The following is a 21,661-nucleotide window of genomic DNA, read 5'->3' as shown; positions in this document are numbered from 1 at the left end:
GGACAAAAGTGGATAAATTACATTTGGTACAACTAGGTTACTGTAAATGAGAGGAGAAAAAAGAACACTTAACATTCTTGTACAGAATATAACAGGCAACCAATTTGATGTTCTAAAAAAATTATATTTACAAATATACATACTGGCAAAATAATGTAACAATATATATTTTTTAATGTTTTGATTGCAAGGTGTGCTTGTGCTGGTTTTGATATAATAATATATACACTACTGTTCAAAAGTTTGGTATTAGTAAGGTTCTAAGGTAAGGTAGGCTACCTCTAAGTAAGGCAGCAAGACACATTTATCTGAAAAACAGTTATATTGTGAAATATTTTTTAATTAACTGTTTTCTATTTTAATGTTTAAAAAAAAAATTATTGTAATGGCAAAGCTCATTACTCTATTTCAGTGTCACACGACCCTTCAGAAATCATTCTAATACTGATTTGCTGCTCAAGAAACATTTCTGATTATGATCACAGTTGAAAATGGTTGTGCTGCTTAATGAAGTGTGGAAATCATTATGGAGCATATGTTTTCAGGATTGTTTATGAATAGCAAGTACAAAAGAACAACATTTCTTTAAAATTATATATTTTTTGTAACATTATAAATGTCTTCGCTCTCATTTGTGATCAATTTTAGGCATCCTTGCTTGCCTGCTATAAAAGCATAACATTTCTTAAATCATAGTGATTCCAAACTTTTGTCATGCAAATCTTAAGTGATGAAAATGCCAGAATGTCATGTTTTAACATCGATCCAACAAAGTTTAAAGGTTTGATTTTTCAAGAGTTCAAATCAGAAGTGCCTCTAATTGAAGCCCAATTAAGAACATACATGTTTATGGAACTTTATGACTTTTAAAAAATGTTGAATGAGTGTTTGTTGTGCAACAATATAGATCATGCATTTGTGTGATTATCATCCAGGCACACAGTGCAACACATAAGGTCAAAGAAAGAACATGACAAAGAGAAACATCAGTGTAGTGTGCAAAATGTTTATTTGGACACTGATATGGCTGTGGAGTTATTTCCCAAAGATTATTGCCAGAGATGACAGCTTCATAAGGTAAGGTATCAGAAGAGCTTAGCAATAAATAAATTATATGGTAATGGTTCATGTATTAGGAATATTCTATCTCTGCTATTCTGTTGGAAATATACAGAAGCGTATTGCATTTACTTGAGGAAAAAAAATCTACTCTGTTTTTCTGAATTAATGAGTTAATTATCTCAGAATTACGAGATAATTTTTCATTAAAAAAATTTGCTCTGTTTTTCTGAATTAATGACTTAATTATCTCATAATTCTGAGATAATTAACTCAATAATTCAGAAAAACAGAGCAAAAACTTTTATTCATGAAAAATTATCTCGTAATTCTGAGATAACTCGTTAATTCAGAAAAACAGAACAAAATATTTTTTTTAATGAAAAATTATCTCATTATTTTGAGATAATTAAGTCATTAATTCAGAAAAACAGCAAAAACGTTTTATTCATGAAAAAATTATCTCGTAATTCTGAGATAACTCGTTAATTCAGAAAAACAGCAAAAACTTTTTTTTATGAAAAATTATCTCGTAATTCTGAGATAATTAACTCGTTAATTCAGAAAAACAGAGTAGATTTTTTTTTCTCAAGTGAATGCAATACGCTTCCGTAGAAATAAGTGTTGCATTCAGGTGTAAAATTATGGTAAAAGTGGAACCTTATACCTTGTGATATTTTTTTGTAAATTTAGGCTATATTTTGTTTGTAAAAAAATATTTTATTTTTTTATTGCAGTGACATTTAACAAATGATAACAAAAGACAGTTTTAAAGCATTGCAATGTACAAAGGAAAAGTACAACGAAATTAACGAGTTGAAGTTTGCTGTGCTTTATAGCCTACACGAAGTAAATGCCTGCAATCATTCAGTCATTGATGAATGCACAAAACGTGCAAATTAATAAAAACACTATAAACCCTACGAAACGATACACAATTGTAGTTTAAGTTCGCGCTAAAACTATATTTACCTTTTTTGAAATAATCCATTAAACCTGCTGAGAAACGAGGAGCGTGAACTAAAATGATCAGATCCGCGCGCATGCCCGGGAAACTCATTAATATTCATGTTGGCTCCGCCCACTGCCGCTACAGATGCACAACTCACTTTTGCATTGATTATGGTGCAAAAGGGAGAGCGCGCGAAACTTGTCACTTGTAAGCGAAAAACAGTGTTTGAGACTCGTCGCAGCAGATTCAAGCAGTTGTAGTTATGTACTTGTGTTTGTGCTAGAAACATATACAAGACATTTGTGAGAGAATATTCTACAAATGTGCAACTCTCATTGGACGAAATCACATAGGCTACTGATTTGCGGATGAGCAAAACTTCTCCGTGACTTCACATTTTTTGATGCGGGTGTGTGAATGCGTTTTGCACCATATTCACTGCAGCAACTGTAGCAAAAATGTGAGCGTACGAGTTTCTTAATTTGTGATTTGTAGAATAGGATTTGTCCACCTGCAATGAAGAATTTGAGAAGGTGTAACTGTTGTGTTGTGTTTGTGGAAGAGAAAAAAGTCTACAAGTTTGCAACTCTTAAAACATTTCTCTCTGTGACTTCAAATTTACTGATACACATGTGTGGCTATTCACTACAACTACAGATTTCACTGTCACAGGCGTTCAGTTGTTTTGCACCAAAAATACCTTCATAATCAGACCACACAATCGCACATCTGTCTCTACCTACTCCCACAAAGTTTTAAAGTGAAGTTAACGCATCTTCATCTCGTGGGTTTTTTGTGAGATGAGAGAGATTTTGAGATATATTGACATTTATAGTGATGCAATGCATATGATGCAATGCAATACAATGATGATTGAGAGATGAACAAATAAACCTTCCTCAAAAACCTGATGATCATATTTGATACTCGTGATTTTTATAATAAATGATGATTGATAATCAAGTAAACTGAAGTTGTTTCAGTCCAGTTGAAATATTACTAACAATATCAAAAATATTCTGACGTTTACTTTACAAAAATCAGTAAATGTTTGACAGCAGAAAGACACGAGATGAAGGATGTTTGTACAATTATACTAAAAGACTTTTACTTGCTCAAAGAGTCTAAACAACCAGACGACGGAAGGACTGGAGGAGATTGTGTGCGACAGCAAAGTTTTTTATCATTTAGAGGCATAAGAAATGCAGGCATCAAACATTATACAGTAGCTTTATAGGGTTAATTGGCAATTATTGTCATGAACAGATCCTTAAGGAACAGTTAATCCGAAAATTAAAGTTGTGTAATCATTGATTCACGCTCTTGTCCTCGCCTTCTGTGGAACTCGAAAGATGTTTTGCTGGAAATCTCACTCGATGTCGCAATAGAAATAATATAGGCCTATCTGTTGTGATATTCATGCTGACGTGTGCCAACGAGGAGGAGTCTGCCAAACACTGAGCGTGCAACTTTGAAAACATCTTGAAATGGCTCAGAACCTGCTTGTGATTGTGACATAGTTCCATGTTTCTGCTAATCTTAATTTAGAATATCCTCCCATCCCTCTTGCAGCAACATCTCTTCTCTGGTTATTCGCATTTCGTGGAAAGAAAGCATTATTGCGTACAGAAAGGCTTTAAAGCTGCTAGATATGCTTATTTTTCGTCTCTCTTGGAAGAAAACAAATACAACCCTAGCTATTTAATTTGATACTGTGGATAAATTAACAAGTAAATCATGTGACTTCTCCAAGCAACACAGCAGTGATGACTTTATGAACTTCTTTACTTATAAGATTGATAATATCAGGGAGAAAATTATAACTATGCAACCGTCTACTACAGTATCGCATCAGGCAGTGCATTGTAGTCTCCTTGAAGAAAAACTTGATTCATTCATTACTATAGAAGAGGAAGAATTTTGCAAACTCGTTAAATCATCTAAATCGACAACATGTATGTTAGACCCTATACCGACTAAGCTACTGAAAGAGATGCTCCCAGAGGTCACATATCCTCTTCTTTATATCATTAATTCATCTTTGTCTCTAGGATACGTACCAAAAACTTTTAAGCTGGCTATGATTAAACCGCTTGTTAACAAAACGCAACTTGATCCTACAGAATTAGTCAATTACAGGCCGATCTCGAATCTCTCTTTTCTGTCAAAGATATTAGAAAAGGCAGTATCCTCACAACTGTGTTCCTTTCTAGAAAGAAATGACATCTGAGGATTTCCAGTCAGGATTTAGACCGTACCATAGTACCGAGACAGCTCTCATTAGAGTCACAAATGATTTGCTCTTATCATTCGATCATGGTTGTATCTCGCTATTAGTGTTACTCGATCTTAGTGCTGCATTTGACACCACTGACCACAACATTCTTTTAAATAGACTAGAAAACTATAACAAGATAATAGACTAGAAAACTTATCTGTGCAGCAGTGATCATGTCACTGACCGAATGGCACAGGATAAAACATAAGAAAATTACAATTATTATTGATTTTTCTACCATAATGTTCAGAGCTGTAACAGACTTTAGTTATTCGTTTGACAAACTTTAGTAACTGATGAAGTTCGAATTAATCCGTCAGAGGTCCAAGAAAAGTGTGCTATAGCTGTCAGCTGACCACATACTGAACTGGAGGGAAGTGATGTGTCTTGCGTCTTGCGTCAGCAATGAATGATCCACAAGTTACTAAAGTAAAGTTACTCACTTTCGGACATGCCTGAGTCCTGACAGTCCCTTCGACTCAAAATAAACCGATATTCCGGAGTAGGCATATATGTTACTCCAGTAAATCCAACAGTTCACTGAACTGAGACATGTTGTGCTGAGAGAAGTGGTGAGCACGAGTATGACGAGTGGATACTGAGCATGCGCGCACTACCGAACGTACAGGTACAGCAGTGGAGGGAGGAGTGGAATATACGTCATCGTATGGCCATGGCATTAATTTGTAACACTACTGTTAACTCTATGCCTCCCGGGTCTCGTGCTGACCAGAGTTGAATGATTATTTATACCGGTATGCTTTTTCTCAGTCAATCCAATGTATGCGGATGAGTGTGACAAGTAAGCGACCATTAGCGGCGGAAAAAAATACATATTGTAAATGTAATTCCTTTTCTATGTGCAATTCACACGAGCTCTACGCGTGCGAATATGCGCATAAAACCATTAATGTCGCTGTCGTCACAAAGTGCTGAAATGTCAATAACTCTATCATCATGACATGGACTATATAGTCAGGAAAAGAAGACCAAAAAGCGGGAATATGTAGCAAATCAAACTTGCGACTCCCGGCCTAATGGTGTCCCGGACCAGCAGCCTAAATAATTAGTAAATAAAACTATTAATGCATTTTAAGTTAATTGAAATAAAGCTGAAATTAGGATACATAAAACGGGCCTATAATATTAATATAGGTAGCGAAAATTGGAAATGTTGCCTTGCAATAGACTGAAAACTTAAACTATACTTAAACTGAAAAATAAATATATAAATATACTATTTATAAATAAATAGCCTAATTTAATATGTCACAAATTAAACAGGGTGCATTGTTACTGAAACCCTGCGGACGGATATCAGTTATAACCTTTTTTACACTAGGGCTATATGGTCAAAACAGACACTGAAATCGGTAATAGCAGTTAGTGTACAGAACTTATGACTAAAAACAATAAAGTAGGGGAGCAACAGGGGATGGTTGCAACATGTCATTTTTCTCCAATCAGAGAAGGAGTTGATGACACTCATACTGCACATGCACAGTTAGACCACCCCCTGTGGTGACATGTGCTTCATCTGTGTGAGAATCTCTCATGATAACCAAATTCAGACCAATTATTTTCCCTTTATAAAGACTGCAAGTATACGCGTATCCTAACACAAATCATAATGTGTGGATCTGACTGAAGATCTGCTGTAGAAGCTTTTGTTCCTTTCTGATACATCAAACCTGCAATCTCAACAATATAATAAAAGCTGTATAACTGTACTTCTTAAAACAATTAAAAATACAGATTATTAGCATCAATACCAGCTTACAAGTAAATATTAACAGTATAATTCGTGTAGTGAAGGTGTAAATCCACATTTTCATGAAATAACTTCAATGTTACTTTGTCTGATTTTTGTTCATGTAGCCTACTTTTAAATTGAAACACGTGTATTGCATCAATAACAGCTGTCATCTTAAACTATAGACAAATGTATTTAAAGACCCCCTGAAATAAAAATGTAAGTTTTTTTGTTTTTAGTATGAATATGTCAGTCTTAAGGTATTAATAAGCCGGTTTGCTCCAAAACAATGACAAAATTGGCACTTAGGAGTTTAAGTGCCTAGATGTGCTAGATGCTAAAATTGTATTATCATTATTGATAATCATATCACTCTACAATAGAAAATTACTTGTCAAATAAATGAAACATTATGACAAATTCATTCGAGTTGAAATTGTTTTATTAGCTTACTTCTAGAGATTGCAGTGATGCATGACATGCTGAAAAATGACTACTGAAAATAGGTTAAGATGAGTGTTACCGTGGTCTAGAAGCGCCACTGCTGCTTCCCTCTAACTTTCATAAAGCTGAGGCTAGTGCTTTGATTATTACACAAGTTAAAGGGATAGTTCACCCAAAATGAATATTATCCCATGATTTACTCACCCTGAAGTCATCCTAAGGTGTACATGACATACTTCTTTCAGACAAATACAATCGGAGTTATATTAAAAAATGTCCTGGCTCTTCCAAGCTTGATAATGGCAGTGAACGGCTGTTTCTGTTCTGAAGTCCATTAAAGCTGACTACAATCATTACACACACACACTTCTGTATTAAAGCAATTTTATTTTATTTTTGATATTTAAAATAGGAACAAAGAAGCAAATTACAAACAATAGGAAAAGATATACAAATTAAATAAACTAAAGTTTTTCCAGGTACAATAGCATAGGTTTATTTAACATGTAGTAAAAAAATAGGCATTTTTGAAAATGTAAAAAACAAGCAAAAAAACAACACTATATAGTCTTCACTGTGTGAATTAAATATAAATTGATTTATATTAAAAATAAAAAGTGATTGTCAAAAGCAGTGTTTTTTTTTTAAATATTAACCTTAATGAAACGTATGGCAACAGTTTAAGAGGCTGCTCCATTTAAGAATAAATCCACAGATATAGTTACACATCTGATTTTCTCCCATTTGTTTTTCGCTCGTGTAGGACCATAAACTATACATTTAATGCTCCCCAGTCCACACAATGTGCATTTTGACATAATTGTGTGTGTAGTTGAATTTGCGATCGGATGCATGTGAGGCGGCATGTGTGCTCATACTTCAGCTGTACTTTCAGCACGAGCACCACACTGAAATAATAACAGCATCTGATAGTTTGGCAGTTCATTTTCATCTAAGACTACATTCACACTCGATCCAAATCAGATTATTAGGGGCCAAGCACCGAAGGTGCGGAGGCACCTATTGTTTTTGTTCCGGTTCTTATTATTATTAGGGGCCAAGCACCGAAGGTGCGGAGGCACCTATTGTTTTTGTTCCGGTTCTTATTATTATTAGGGGCCAAGCACCGAAGGTGCGGAGGCACCTATTGTTTTTGTTCCGGTTCTTATTATTATTAGGGGCCAAGCACCGAAGGTGCGGAGGCACCTATTGTGTTTGTTCCGGTTCTTATTATTATTATTCTTCCGCTTCCGACTGGGCGTCCATGGCAGCCCATAGAACCGATTGCGGGAAAGTTGTTTTGGTTTGACATTCTGATAGAGGACAGTCCCAACATTAAATACACCAATTTTGGTGTTTCTAAGTCATTCCCTCTAGCGCCACCACCTGTCCAAAGTTTCACTTTTATTTTGCTAATAACTTTTGAACCGTAAGGCCAATCAACAAAATTCTTTTTTCCTCTGATTCCTGAGCTCATGCCGATTCGATTGCACCCTATGGCTTCATTTTCCGTAATAAAAATATGGCCGCCATTTTGAATCATTAGAAAAAGCTACTTTTTCGAACTCATCCTAGACGGTTTGTCCGATTTGCACGAAAATTGAACCAGATCATCTACAGGCAGAGCTGACAAAAAGTTATGGAATTCAAATTGATTCGTCAAACCGTTTTCGATAAACGCTCGAACAAATTTTACGTAGCGCCTGCAAAAACAGTCGTAAGGCTGTATCACCGCAACGGTTTATCGTATTCAGACCAAACTTGGTACATGTCATCACAAGCATGACCTGAGGCTACATGCTGCGTTTCGGCGCAGCGCCACCTACTGGTCCGGAGATATGAAAAATGGCTATTTTTGCTTATAACTTCTGAACAGTTTGTCCAAAAATCATACAATTGGTCTTGTTAGATTCAGGGCGACATGCCGAGTCGACTGATATCCAATTTTGCCATATCGGCCATTTTGACTGTCGGCCATTTTGAATTTTGTGCTAAAATGCTGTATTTTAAGAATGCATGAACGGATTGTTACGAATCTTGGTATGGGTCATCAGCACGATGTCCTGAAGAAGTGTGAGAAGTTTCGAAACAGCGCCACCTAGTGGTGAATTTTCAAATGCTTATAACTTTGGGTGTGGTCGACTTATTTTCACGAAACTCATCTCATTAGACTCCTGAATCGTTGCCGAGTCCAACGATACCAAACATGCTAGGTTTCGCCTTACGGTTTGTGTAGCGTTGTGATTTAGGGCTTAAAAAACATTAGGCTATATCTTCGAAACCGTTTGTCCGATCGAGACGAAACCACCATCAGAAGTTTGGAAAAATAGGTCGATAGCTAAATGCCAATGCCCAAATGCGAAAATATTGATAGTACGGGGTAGTAAAATTCAATCAAAGTCATGTGTCAGTAATTTTTTACGTGTTTTTTCATATAAATGTCTATAACTCTGAAGTGAATTGAGATATTTTCACCAAAATCGATACACATATGTATGGGCTCACTCTGAGGACACATAAAAAAAATTGTGGGACTGAGCCTCTTGGTGGCGCTATAATAGAACAAAACATGAAATTCCCATTGACTTCAATACAGTTTTGTGAAATAAAATGCTATACTAAACAAATGCATTGGTGTAATATTACGAAACTCAGAATGTGCCATCAACACCATCCCCTGAAGGTACTCAAAATATTTCGAAACAGCGCCACCTAGTGGTCAAAAGTTATAACAACATTTCCAAAAAGGCTAATAACTTTTGAATAAATCTGGCTATTGAAATGCCTGTGGACTTAATAGATTCCTTGGGTCAAGCCGAGAGCATAGATACCAAGTTTTCCTTATTTGGCCGAACTTCCTGTCCGCCATCTTGATTTTCAGTCAAAACCTACTTTTTCGAACTCCTCCTAGACCGTTTGTCCGATTTTCACCAAAATCGAATCGTATCGTATCATCTCCAGACCATGCCGACTAAAAGTTATGGATTTCGTGTCGATAGACGAAACCGTTTTCGTATAGCGCAGCAGCAAAGTTGAGGCATGATGCTAATAGCACTAATTAAGGCTTTATCTCTGCAATGCCTTGACATATTGACACCAAACTTTGTATGTGTCATTGTCACTTCACTCTGACCACATCACATCAGTTTTGTAACTGCGCCACCTATTGGTCGAAAGTGATAATCCATCAAATCATATTTTTAATTATTGTTTCTATGATTTTTCAGGCATTTTGCCTAAAATCCTCTTTAAATGTCTTTAATTGCTCATTGTTGCAGTTGGTCTGACACTTTCAGACATGTTGGCATGTCTTGTCGTCTTATTCTGCTTGGCCCCGGTAATGGCTGCTTGCAGCTATATTTTGTGATTGGAATCTGATTTAAATGATTGTCTTTTTTATTTTCTGGAATACCTGCATTAGTGTCTATGACCAAAAAACAACACCAGCCTCATCGAGGGGTTTTCAACACAGATGTTGTCTTACATCTATAGCCATGGTGCTGGACAATGGTGCATTTCTAAAAACACTGACATGTTTTTAGAAATGTGAGTTGCTTTCAGGTAAAACAGCTGAAGCATGTATTTGAGTCTGGGACTAGTTTAAGCCTGTTCTGTGAGACCTGAGGCTAATGTTTAAAGGTGCAGTACGGAACATTTTTTTTGCAGTTCACATTTACCGAATATGATCAGATATGCACAAAATCTGACTTGGACTGACTTGGCTAAAGTGCCTGTAATGTTATTTAGTGTTTTAAGACACTCAGGTCTCCGTGAGAAGAGATTCAGTGTTTTCTCCACAACCGTTCATGGCGACGGACACACAGTCACTGCAACTGGATCCCAATTCTTTCTTTTAAAACACGGGATCTGTAAAGAAAACAACAGAAATCTGGGCTTAGTGAAAAACACAATTACAAGAGGACATGTAAACCAAAAATCAAATGTTGCCGAAGTCAAAGCTTAATTTATACATTTAAACCACATTCTTTGACATTATTTGAAATATTCAAAAACAAGCAAATCATTTACCAAATTAACATTCCTAATTTGTAATTATTTAAACTGGTTTATAAATCATTCTGTCTGATCCACTGGCTTCACACATGAATATAGGCCTACTTGATTTTCAATTAAGGATTAACTTTTCACTAAATACATCGACGAACAGTAACTTAATGGTGACCAGTAAAGGGCCTGTTTTTGGTGACAATAGCTTCGTTTAAAGGGACACGTTTTGTTTCAATCAGAATTAATTTATCCCAATAGATTAATCCAATAGCGTTTACATGGATGCTAAATAAAGTGATTCGAGCTTCAAATCGCACACACTGCACGAATATACAGTTTCCCGCTGTTGGGGCATATACTAACCATTTTCCTAAAATTTGCCTCTTTTCCTGGTTTTAAAGAGCAGACTTAATCTGTATTTATTTCAGGTCCTGATTAGGAAACAAGCACATGAACCGTTGTGTTGTGCTGCTTATAAGCGCCTCTTCCCGCTCCTAACACAAAGCATCTGTGGATGAGAGTCTGAAGCAAGCACTGGTGGGACATCGTCCAGCTCCACTTCACAAACGACGAGTAGGAGAATTTTAGGATGACAGGACACTCATTTATTAACAACAGCTCGTTCATTACACCATTTCTACATCATTGCACATGCGCAGTCCTTTCCAGTTTCGGGTTTCCATCCGCGATTGGATTAGAAAAAGTTTAAAACACCCCTTACAATTCAAATGAAATTTTATTTGGATTTGGCCAACTGATGTGGTTACTAGGACTGTGGCGGTGAGGATATTTTCCCACCTGTTAATCGACGTGTGACGCACCGGTATCACCCGCAGGGTTTTTAAACCGCTAATTTAAAGGCAACTAAAATGTGCACGGCCGCACGCGTCCACAGAACATGACGTGGCTTTACTTGAGTACACTTTTTGAGTATCTGATTCTGTACTTTACTTCAGTATTATAGTAGTATAACTTTTTACTTTAACTTCACTACATTTGAAAGACAAATATCGTACTTTTTACCCCTCTGTATTTCTCAATCAACTGGAGGCAAACTGGATGAAGACAGATCCTCGGCGCAGTGTGTGCATCCATGGCAGACAGCTCTTTCTGTTCTGCTGTGTGTTAAAGCAGTGTATTGCTGTGTGTTAAAGCAGTGTATTGCTGTGTGTTAAAGCAGTGTATTGCTGTGTGTTAAAGCAGTGTATTGCTGTGTGTTAAAGCAGTGTATCGCTGTGTGTTAAAGCAGTGTATTGCTGTGTGTTAAACCGGTGTATCGCTGTGTGTTAAAGCAGTGTATTGCTGTTGGGCAGTTGTACAGCTGTGGTTGTGGAGCACTTGATTCAAATGTGCATGAATGGATACACATAGATGTGCACTTCTTTTGTTGGGATGATATGAGTGTTAAATTTAAGAAAAATTAAGATGATTATGTCTTTTTTTTTGTCAATTCAGTCATTTATTTCTACAATTTCTGGTTGTATAACATTCTGAAAGCCCTTATCTCCACAGACACCACTAACTGGTAGGTGTATTCACTAGGTTGCTTCAGAAGAATAAGATACTGTAAGTATTACATACAACAATAATAAAACAATGCATTTACTTTTTACTTTTGATACTTAAAGGGATAGTTCACCCAAAAATGAAAATTCTGTCAGTAATTGCTCACCCTCATGTTGTTCCAACCCTGTAAGACCTTCGTTCATCTTCAGAACACAAATTAAGATATTTTTGATGAAATCTGAGAGCTGGATCACTCCTCCATAGGCTTCTAAGGGATTGGAACTTGCTGGCCCAGAAAAGTTATTAAAGAGATCGTTAATATAGTCCAAGTGACTACAGTGACTCAATCTTAAGTATATCAAGCGACGAGAATACTTTTTGTGCGCAAAAACAAACAAAAATAACGACTTTATTCTACTATTCATTTCCTTCTCTCTGGGCCTCGTAGTGTTTTTGCGCAGCGCGTCTGTGTTACACGTCACCACGTAGGCTCACTATTGGTCGACGCTTGTCATGTGTGTGATGCGTGATGACGTGCAACACAGACGCGCTACACAAAAACACTACGAGGCCCAGAGAGAAGGAAATGAATAGTAGAATAAAGTTGTTATTTTTGTTTGTTTTTGCGCACAAAAAGTATTCTCGTCGCTTGATATACTTAAGATTGAGCCACTGTAGTCACTTGGACTATATTAACAATGTCTTTAATAACTTTTCTGGGCCAGCAAGTTTCAATCACTTAGAAGCCTATGGAGGGACAGAAAGCTCTCAGATTTAATCAAAAATATCTTAATTTGTGTTCCGAAGATGAACGAAGGTCTTACGGGGTTGGAACAACATGAGGGTGAGTAATTACTGACAGAATTTTCATTTTTGGGTGAACTAACCCTTTAAGTACTCTTAAAAACGTACTTGAGTCTTTACAACTTTTACTTGTACCGGTGTAATATCTGACCAGTATATTTGTACTTTCACATCAAGGAAGTTGTGTTTTTTGTCCACCTACATTTGTTTTATATAGTATATTTCTGTAAGATAAGCAGTCCTGTTGCCGATTACGTTCCTCTCCAGTGGCTGTAAGTTAGTTCTCAGAGTAATAGGACACGTTGCGGTTGCGCTCTGTCTCAATTGCCTGTATCCCTTTGTGTCCTTAAACACTTGTTTTTTGGGGTCGAGAGCTTATATAAACACAGCAGCTTTTAGACATTGTTTTGTTTTTTGTAGTAAGTCAGAAATGACAAGGAGGAAGCTTTACGTAATACAAAGTCAATGGAGACGGTTGGATTGTTTTCCCCCGGTGGAAGAGGTTTTAGGATGACGACAAGTGTCGCTTTGTCTCTTTATGTTTCTACAATCCAAACCATAGGAATCACTTTATAATAACTTTAATATCAACATCTTATCCGCTTAACACATCAATAGGACCACAGTGCTGCTCCCATCCATCACTAAAAGCTTAAATTTAAGTAATACTTGCCATCCAGTGTTTCCAGAAGCAAACGCACAAGATGATGATGATGATGATGATGAAGATGATGATGACTGGAATTAAAACATAAAGCCAGTGTAGGTCAGAGGAGCTGAGAGGTGTTGGGCTGGAGGAGGAGTGAGGAGGAGATGTAGTGGAGGAAACTGGAGCTCCTGAATGAGACAACAGGATTAGAATTAATTAAGATGAATATACACTCAAATCAAATTACCTTTACCTTAAAACCACCTAAAAACATTAATGATCAATCCTACTTTAGCAACTGTTACCATCTGCCAGATTATCAGACAAGATTTTGCTGTGTCTCTGAAGTCTGTGTTAAATAAATCATGAGGAGTTAATACTGAGACATCTGATTCTTTACATCATCTAAATCATATCACTTATAATCGTTTTCAATTGAGGCTTTTGCAAAAAGCCCTTGTTTATTTGGATTCAGTCTCTGCAGTTTTAAGTGATGTTGTGTGATTTATAAAAAAACATTTAGACTAGATAAAATGCTTTGCAATGTTGCAATTCATTCCAGCTAGAGTAGGTGTAACATCAACTTAATTTCAAAAACTTCAAGAGCACAATCATGATCCTTTGTAGAGGTAAAATCTTTGAACAAAAAGAGCGAATAAAATATAAGATAAGATGGGGCAGTACTTTACTGTCTGTTAGCATCACATGCATCAATCAGTGTCTGGTAGATTTAAACAGTGAGAGATCTTGAGGCAGGCGTGACGCGCGCGCCATTATATACAAAAAGAGCAAATAAAATATAAGATAAGATGACAAATAGATAAATAATAATAGGATTGCACTGTTTGTTTACACATGTCCATCAATCGGAGTGTCTCTGGTAAATGTAAACAGTGAGAGGCAGGAGACGCTTGGAGCTGACACGCGCGCTCCATTATGAACAAAAAGAGCGAATAAAATGTAAGATAAGATGGCAAATAAGAGCAGGATTGCACTGTCTGTTTGCACACGTGCATTAAATTGAGATCTGGTAGATTTAAAAAGTGAGAGATCTTGAGGCAGGCGCGACGCGCAGGTGGTTAAGAAACGCGCTCCGGATTAAAACGGCGGAAAAGTAAAGTAAGGTAAAGTAAGGTGGCAAATGGGTATGCTAAATAAAAGTATAAGTAAACACGGGGTGCATGTCTAACTGTCTATTTGATCATATGCATCAGTCGGAGTGCCTGGTAGTAGCTGTAAGGCAGGTGAAAAGCGTTTGGTTAATGGTGAATATTGACCTATTGTGCGTACCGTTCTTGCCCGCTAGCTACAGGGGATATGCGCTGCATTTTGTTTAAAAAAAACACCTTATATTTTGAGTAAGGTCCCGAGGCAGGCGCGCATTTCACGGTGACGGGTAGAGTGGCAGCTTCCCCTGCCACGCAGAGATTTTACCCCCTATAGTTAAACATATAGTAATATACTCACTGTTGACAACAAGCGTGGCATTCATCTCAGACACTTTCTCTCCAGTGTAGGCTTCTGCTTTATAGAGTCCTGATCTGGAGATGTTCACATCTTGAATGGTTAGAGATAAACATCCTTTTCCTAATAGGAGTGAAACTCCAGGCTCTGGAGGATCATCATAGACCCAAGGCTTCTGCGCAATAAGTTCAGCATATTCCTTCTTGTCTTGTTGAAAAATAATCTTCACTACATCTGCTTTCTCCACTTCATCGATGTCGAAGGATATTGTAACATTCTGTCCATCGATCGCCTCGATCTTCGACCCAGCAACAACCAGAACTGCAAATCAGAACCACTGCATGAGGAATAAACTGACAGTAGACTTTTCATCAACCCATTAAATCAACAGTCCACATACCCGATAAAAGTACCAAAAGCATCGTGAAAAATAGTATTTATCTTCAGAAAAAGCACCAGGATAAGCTTAAAAATATATGGGGGAAAAAAAGACTCAATCTGCTCATGCTAACGTTAGCTAACTTAGATGCGTTAGCTTAGCTTGACCGGTAACATTGAATCGCTTTTCTTCTCTTTACGAGATTTGCAGCAGACTGTGATACTGCCCTACACATGTAATTTGTGGAATTCCACTGAATAAGATAAATCCTTATTTAAAGTTTAGTTTTATGTTATGAAGAAATAGCGTGCAGCACCATAACACTGTTAAAAAATAGGGGGCAGCACACGCAATCGTACTTGTTTACTAGGATCTGGATGTGAATCTAAGCACGCGCGTTCCTGTGGCCCTGCGCAGTGCGCACACTCCTTCCGGTAGTGATAGGAGAAACGAAGCTTTGAAAGAATTGAACCAATTGATTCGCAAAATGATTCACTGTTTCGAAAATCCGCACAATGGGTGTCGTGCCGAAAAGTGATGGTCCGCCGAAAATTGATTGCCGTCCGCGGGAGCGCGCGCAGCGTGTTAAAGCCCAGTCTCTTTACGACTACAGCTGCTTTTATGTGGATCAAACAGACATAACGTGCAAATAAACATTCGCTCATGTCCGTGGTAATAGTGACTGAAGCATCTACTTATTGACTGAAAGGTTATTTCTGCCCTGAAATTAGTTGATTATATTCATGAGGGTATATCTGACAGATTATAACTCAACCAGTACTTTTTACCTCTTAAAATACATTTAGATGGCCAATACAACCATTATAATGCAGTATTTTACCTGCCAAAAAGTGATTGTAGCCTCTACTTATTGACTGAAAGGTTATTTCTGCCCTGAAATTAGTTGATTATATTCATGAGGGTTATATCTGACAGATTATAACTCAACCAGTACTTTTTACCTCTTAAAATACATTTAGATGGCCAATACAACCATTATAATGCAGTATTTTACCTGCCAAAAAGTGATTGTAGCCTCTACTTATTGACTGAAAGGTTATTTCTGCTCTGAAATTAGTTGATTATATTTCATGAGGGTTATATCTGACAGATTATAACTCAACCAGTACTTTTTACCTCTTAAAATTCATTTAGATGGCCAATACAAACATTATAATGCGGTATTTTACCTGCCAAAAAGTGATTGTAGCCTCTACTTATTGACTGAAAGGTTATTTCTGCTCTGAAATTAGTTGATTATATTTCATGAGGGTTATATCTGACAGATTATAACTCAACTAGTACTTTTTACCTCTTAAAATACATTTAGATGGCCAATACAACCATTATAATGCAGTATTTTACCTGCCAAAAAGTGATTGTAGCCTCTACTTATTGACTGAAAGGTTATTTCTGCTCTGAAATTAGTTGATTATATTCAATATCAATATCAATAAATATAAAAAACGCACACAAAACTTTTAAGTATGATAAAATGAATATAAGTTTTGAGAATCTGGAGATTTAGCCGCATAATAGGCCTACTTGTTGCCATCTTGAGCTGACTGATCAACGAAGTGAAACTCACTATTAATGGCTGCTTTTCTGAAATGGCCAACAAAGGCGAGCCCGATCTTACAAGCCTGTTAAGATTTTAAAAAATTTAAGAAGATTTTTAAAGAAGCCAAATTTCAACCATACCTTAATATATTCGTCTGCGTCAACGTGTACATATTCACACTTAGATTTTATTATCTTTTTTTATCTAAATATCTACTGCGTTTGTTATGTTAAACAGATGTGGTAAAATAATTTACTTACTTGTGATATTGTAGGTTTCCGAAGAGAAAACGCTTACAAAACATTTTAGTGTAATGGCTGCCTTCGACACTAAAGCTGTAGGCTAGTTATCGACCCGGTTCACTCACTGGTAAAACCCTTGTTACTTACAACCTTCGTCCAGCCAATGGAATATTGTCACCACAAACTGGGGTGTGTCATCTCGTTCAGTCCAATGAGAATCGACCGTTGTAGAAAGGAAAAGAAAAAGACCACTGAGTGAGTGATGACGACAGCAGTGGGCTGCTCGTAACTGCGAAGTTGTTTTTCGTTCTTCGCTTAGGGGTATAAACAATTTTTTTATTTAATTTTTTGTAGTTACAGCAATGTTATTTTTTAAAAGATGCCTTGTTAACATATTTCAGGCTAACGTTACTTTGGTTAAAGACTGTTAGACTGTTAGATAAAAGTATTATATGTTTTTAAACTTAATCATGTCCACTATGGTTTTACAAAGACAGGAGACCTGCAGGTGACCGGTGATTGTCTTAAATCCATTGCATACAAGTGAAATGTATTTATTCGTATGCATCCCATGCACGTATACGAATATATTTTTTTCAGCAGCATAATGTGTCTGTGTAAACAGATGTTTTGTTTTAGATTTGTATGTATACATACAAATCTAAAACAAAACATCTGTTTACACAGACACATTATATAAATATATATATGAGAAAGAGAGAGATTTACACTGATTTAGAACAATGGATTTATACATTTGGAACAAACTGCATGTCAAGCATTTTTGTCTGTTCTTTCCGCCATGTTGTTCTTGTGGTTTCCTCTATGGTTTGCAGTCCTGCATGAGGAGGATCCAGTTGCTCAGAGAAAGCAGTGTGAACAGGGGAGAAAATGATCGTGGCTCAAGTCAACAGCAGCAACCTAAATATAACTAAACATTGATTGCTAAACCACACTTCGGTATATCTGCACTTTTTCACAAAGACCAACACTGCAAAGTTTAATGTTTATAAAAGGTTTATTAACCCTTTGATGCGCAAGGGAAACCCCTTCTAATGCACAACATGGGTCTAAAAAGACCCATATTCATTTCCTATTTCATGCATGGCTGGACTAATTTTTTTCTTTTTTTTTAGATCAATTTATTTAAGCATTTAATATTCCATGATCTATAAATTCCATGATTTATAAATATTAAACATTTCTTGTTTTCAATTACCAAAAAATATTATTTTATTTTTTTCTAGGTTTTGTGTTACTATATCAAATTTAATTATCAAGCATAATAAAACAAAAGAATAAAGACACATTTTGTCAAATTAATAATTTTAGCAGTCATTTAGACAACATATTTGTCAAATGCACATCAAACAGTTTATCAAGTATATAGTTATTATATATTGTCATTATTGGACAGAAACCTTATATGTCCAAAACTTGTGATTTATGACAAAAAATAAAAATGAAGGTTTCACTCAGACAGCTAAGATATATATTAATATTAGTTTCTTTACAGTTTCAGTGTGTCTCTTCTATTTGTGTATGTAAAAAGAAATTACGCTTTTGAAGGCCAAAATTAGCATAAATGGACAGTATGTGAACATTTACAATGTTAAAAGAAAAAAGTGATATAAAGTCATGGGACTTTAATGTTTTTGTTTTTTTTTGTGTGTGTGACAAATTATATTTCTCTGTTAGCCTACTTAGTGGAGTAGAGAAAAGTGTCCTTAACTGAAGAGAGCTGCTCACACTTAAATGTAAACTAGAAAAAAAGGCAATGACTAGCAGGAAACCACTAACAACTTGAAAGTTTAAAAAAGATTTACAAAGATTGTGTAATTGGATGACTGCTGAGCTTCAGTAATGAGGTGGCATTGACAGTTACAGTTCGAAAATCAAAAAGGCGGGGAAAAAAACATAAACTCTTATAACATTGAATCATTTCAGCATATCTTCGAAGGATTATGAACTGTGTCTGTTAGGCCTTCTACATGTAAATAAGCTTTAAAAAAACAACTTTTTTTTTAGTGTAGCTAACATTAGCTAGCTAGAATATGTCACCAGCTAGCTAGCTAATAGTATTGGACATGTTTCTCCTTCTCACAAGTAATTTCTCACTATGATTACAAGGTCAAGGTAACCATAGCCTAATATTCAAATATTATGTCCATCTTTTACAAAATATAAAATATTTTCTGTGGTTAAAATAAAATAAGACTTGCATCAAATATACAAAAGCAGCCGTGTTGAGTTGTGAAATGTGTGGCAGGTGAATAGTATTCTGCAGTAAATATGTTCCTACTTGCAAAAATGTCCAAATATCAAAGGTTTCTATATGGGTCATTTTTGACCCATGTATATGTCAAATTGATGTAGAAATAAAAAAGCTGTGTTTGTTTATAAAGTAAGAAAGGAAAGATTACCATAATTATTTGTGGAAATCAAAAACAAAATATTTAATGAATAGGCCTACCTAGAATAAGAAGAAAAAAAAAACAGAAAAAAAAACATATCTTTTAAAGATTCAGCAAAGAAACACACAGCCATCACTGAAATAACATAGGAAATGAATACGGTAATTTTAGACCCATGTATGTAAAAAAAAAAAATACAAATACAAAAACTGTGTTTGTTTATAAAGTAAGAAAGGAAACATAAACATAATGATTTGTGGAAATCAAAAACAAGATATTTAATGAATACCTGGAATAACAAATGATAAAATACATATATTTTAAAGATTCAGCAAAGAAACACTCAGCCATCACTGAAATAACATAGGAAATGAATACGGGTCTTTTTAGACCCATGTTGTGCATCAAAGGGTTAAAAAAAAAAAAAGGCTTGAAAAAATCCACAAATCTGAGGTTACAGCGTCAGTGCAGGGAGTCTTCAGGATCCACCGAATCCCCTTTGTGTTTCTTGTGTTGAAAGCAAGATAAAGGAGACAAAAACTGGAAAAATGTATTACAGTATAGGCTATATCAGGGCGGTCTTTGGCGCCTTCCAGGCAGCGAGGGGATGGGTTTAAGGTTGAGGGTAGGGTTAACTGCCTCTAAGGAGCCATTGGGGGCTTAAAACACCATCGAGCTATCAGGGCTCGAATTTCGGCGCGTGCATGCGGATATTGCGCATCATTTGATTAATTCCCGTTATAATGCGGGAAATTCCCGCAAAAATTGATTTACTTTAGCTTGTAGATTGTATGAGTAAATGAACGAATGAATCCACACAGATTACAGACTCTCTCTCTCTAAATGTGTTGCACAAGGCAGGCGTCGATACTAGGCTACACGCTGGCGTTTTCGGGATCATTTGCACAAACGGGCCAGCATTGCATCGTAACTAAAGTTTATCATTAGGACGTATTTTTAAGTCTTACCAGTTTAAACATTAAAGCGATTTTATTCAGTACTCGCGCGCTCTCAGAGAGAGGTTTACTATGCGTGCATGTATCCAGTGTTATTTTACACATGACTTTATGCAGTTTCTGTATTTCTGTATTAGCCGCTCGATGGTGTTTTAAGCCCCCAATGGCTCCTTAGAGGCAGCTAACCCTACCCTCAACCTTAAACCTACCCATCCCCTCGCTGTTGGGGGCATAAAACACCAAAGACCGTATTAGCCTACTAGTGTTAGACCCAAAAACTTTTATCTGTATTTGTATCTTTATTCTATGGTATGTAGGCTATTTGCAGTATTTTTTTTATTTATTTTTTATTCAAAGATTGAAATCAAGCTGCCTTGTTGTGTAAACTCTTAACAATAAAATGACCCCATTGTAAAAATGCAACGAGTGAGCAAACATTTAGGTGAGATAAATGTAATAAAAAAAAAAAAAAAAAAAATGCCATTTATTCTTTATTGCACATTTATTTATAAGAAATAAAAGGATATTCTCATATCACACGCCTCAGTGTTCTATTTAACTCGTTTTAGAAGCCGTTTATCTATTTACACAACGATGGATAAAACTGGATTAATAGAACGGGTTTAACCATTAATAGGCTGTTTGTGGTTTGTTAATTACTTTATCCAATAACATATCTAAAGCACAATTTATGATCTGATAACATCCCCAAAATGTACTAATTTAGAGAGCAATAATAAACTAAGTATTCTTTAATACACAAGTTAATTAGATTCAGATGTTGATAATATATAAACGTGTTCTTTAAACGTCTTATCTTACCTTTTAAAAGTGCGTCATAAACGGCCTGGGCTGCGCTCCCCCAAAGCAATTGCCATCAATAGTCTCTACGGTTAACTCGCTCTCGATGCTTTCTTCTTCTTCTTTTGTAGTTTTATGGCGGTTGGCAAACCCTCTCGATGCTTTTGGGAAACACAGCCCTTTTCTGTTGCAACTCTAAACAATTCGAAACAGCGAAATAGTCTCTGCGAAAATGGTAAAAAGGATGATTGCTCCGGCCGGTAACGTAAACATCTTTCGGCTATCATTGCTTGTTCTCAGAGATCATATGAGAGGTGCCTAGGCATGTCCAATATATGTGTGCTCGGACTCGGAGGCTCCACCTTCTTTGAAGTGGAAATTTCCCCTGGCT

The 21,661-nt window shown here is 36.2% G+C and overlaps 1 protein-coding gene across 1 annotated transcript in view; it reads left to right on the top strand.

The window, feature by feature from the left end:
• LOC311072984 (uncharacterized protein) overlaps positions 1-21,661 on the top strand; it is a 1,552,487-nt gene that overhangs the window by 906,669 nt on the left and 624,157 nt on the right. The gene's annotated exons all lie outside the window — the stretch shown is intronic.

Source organism: Abramis brama (genome assembly GCF_963993115.1).
Source record: "Abramis brama genome assembly, chromosome: 22".
NCBI classification, from domain to species: Eukaryota; Metazoa; Chordata; class Actinopteri; order Cypriniformes; family Leuciscidae; genus Abramis; species Abramis brama.
This window is presented reverse-complemented; position numbering and strand designations above follow the sequence as displayed.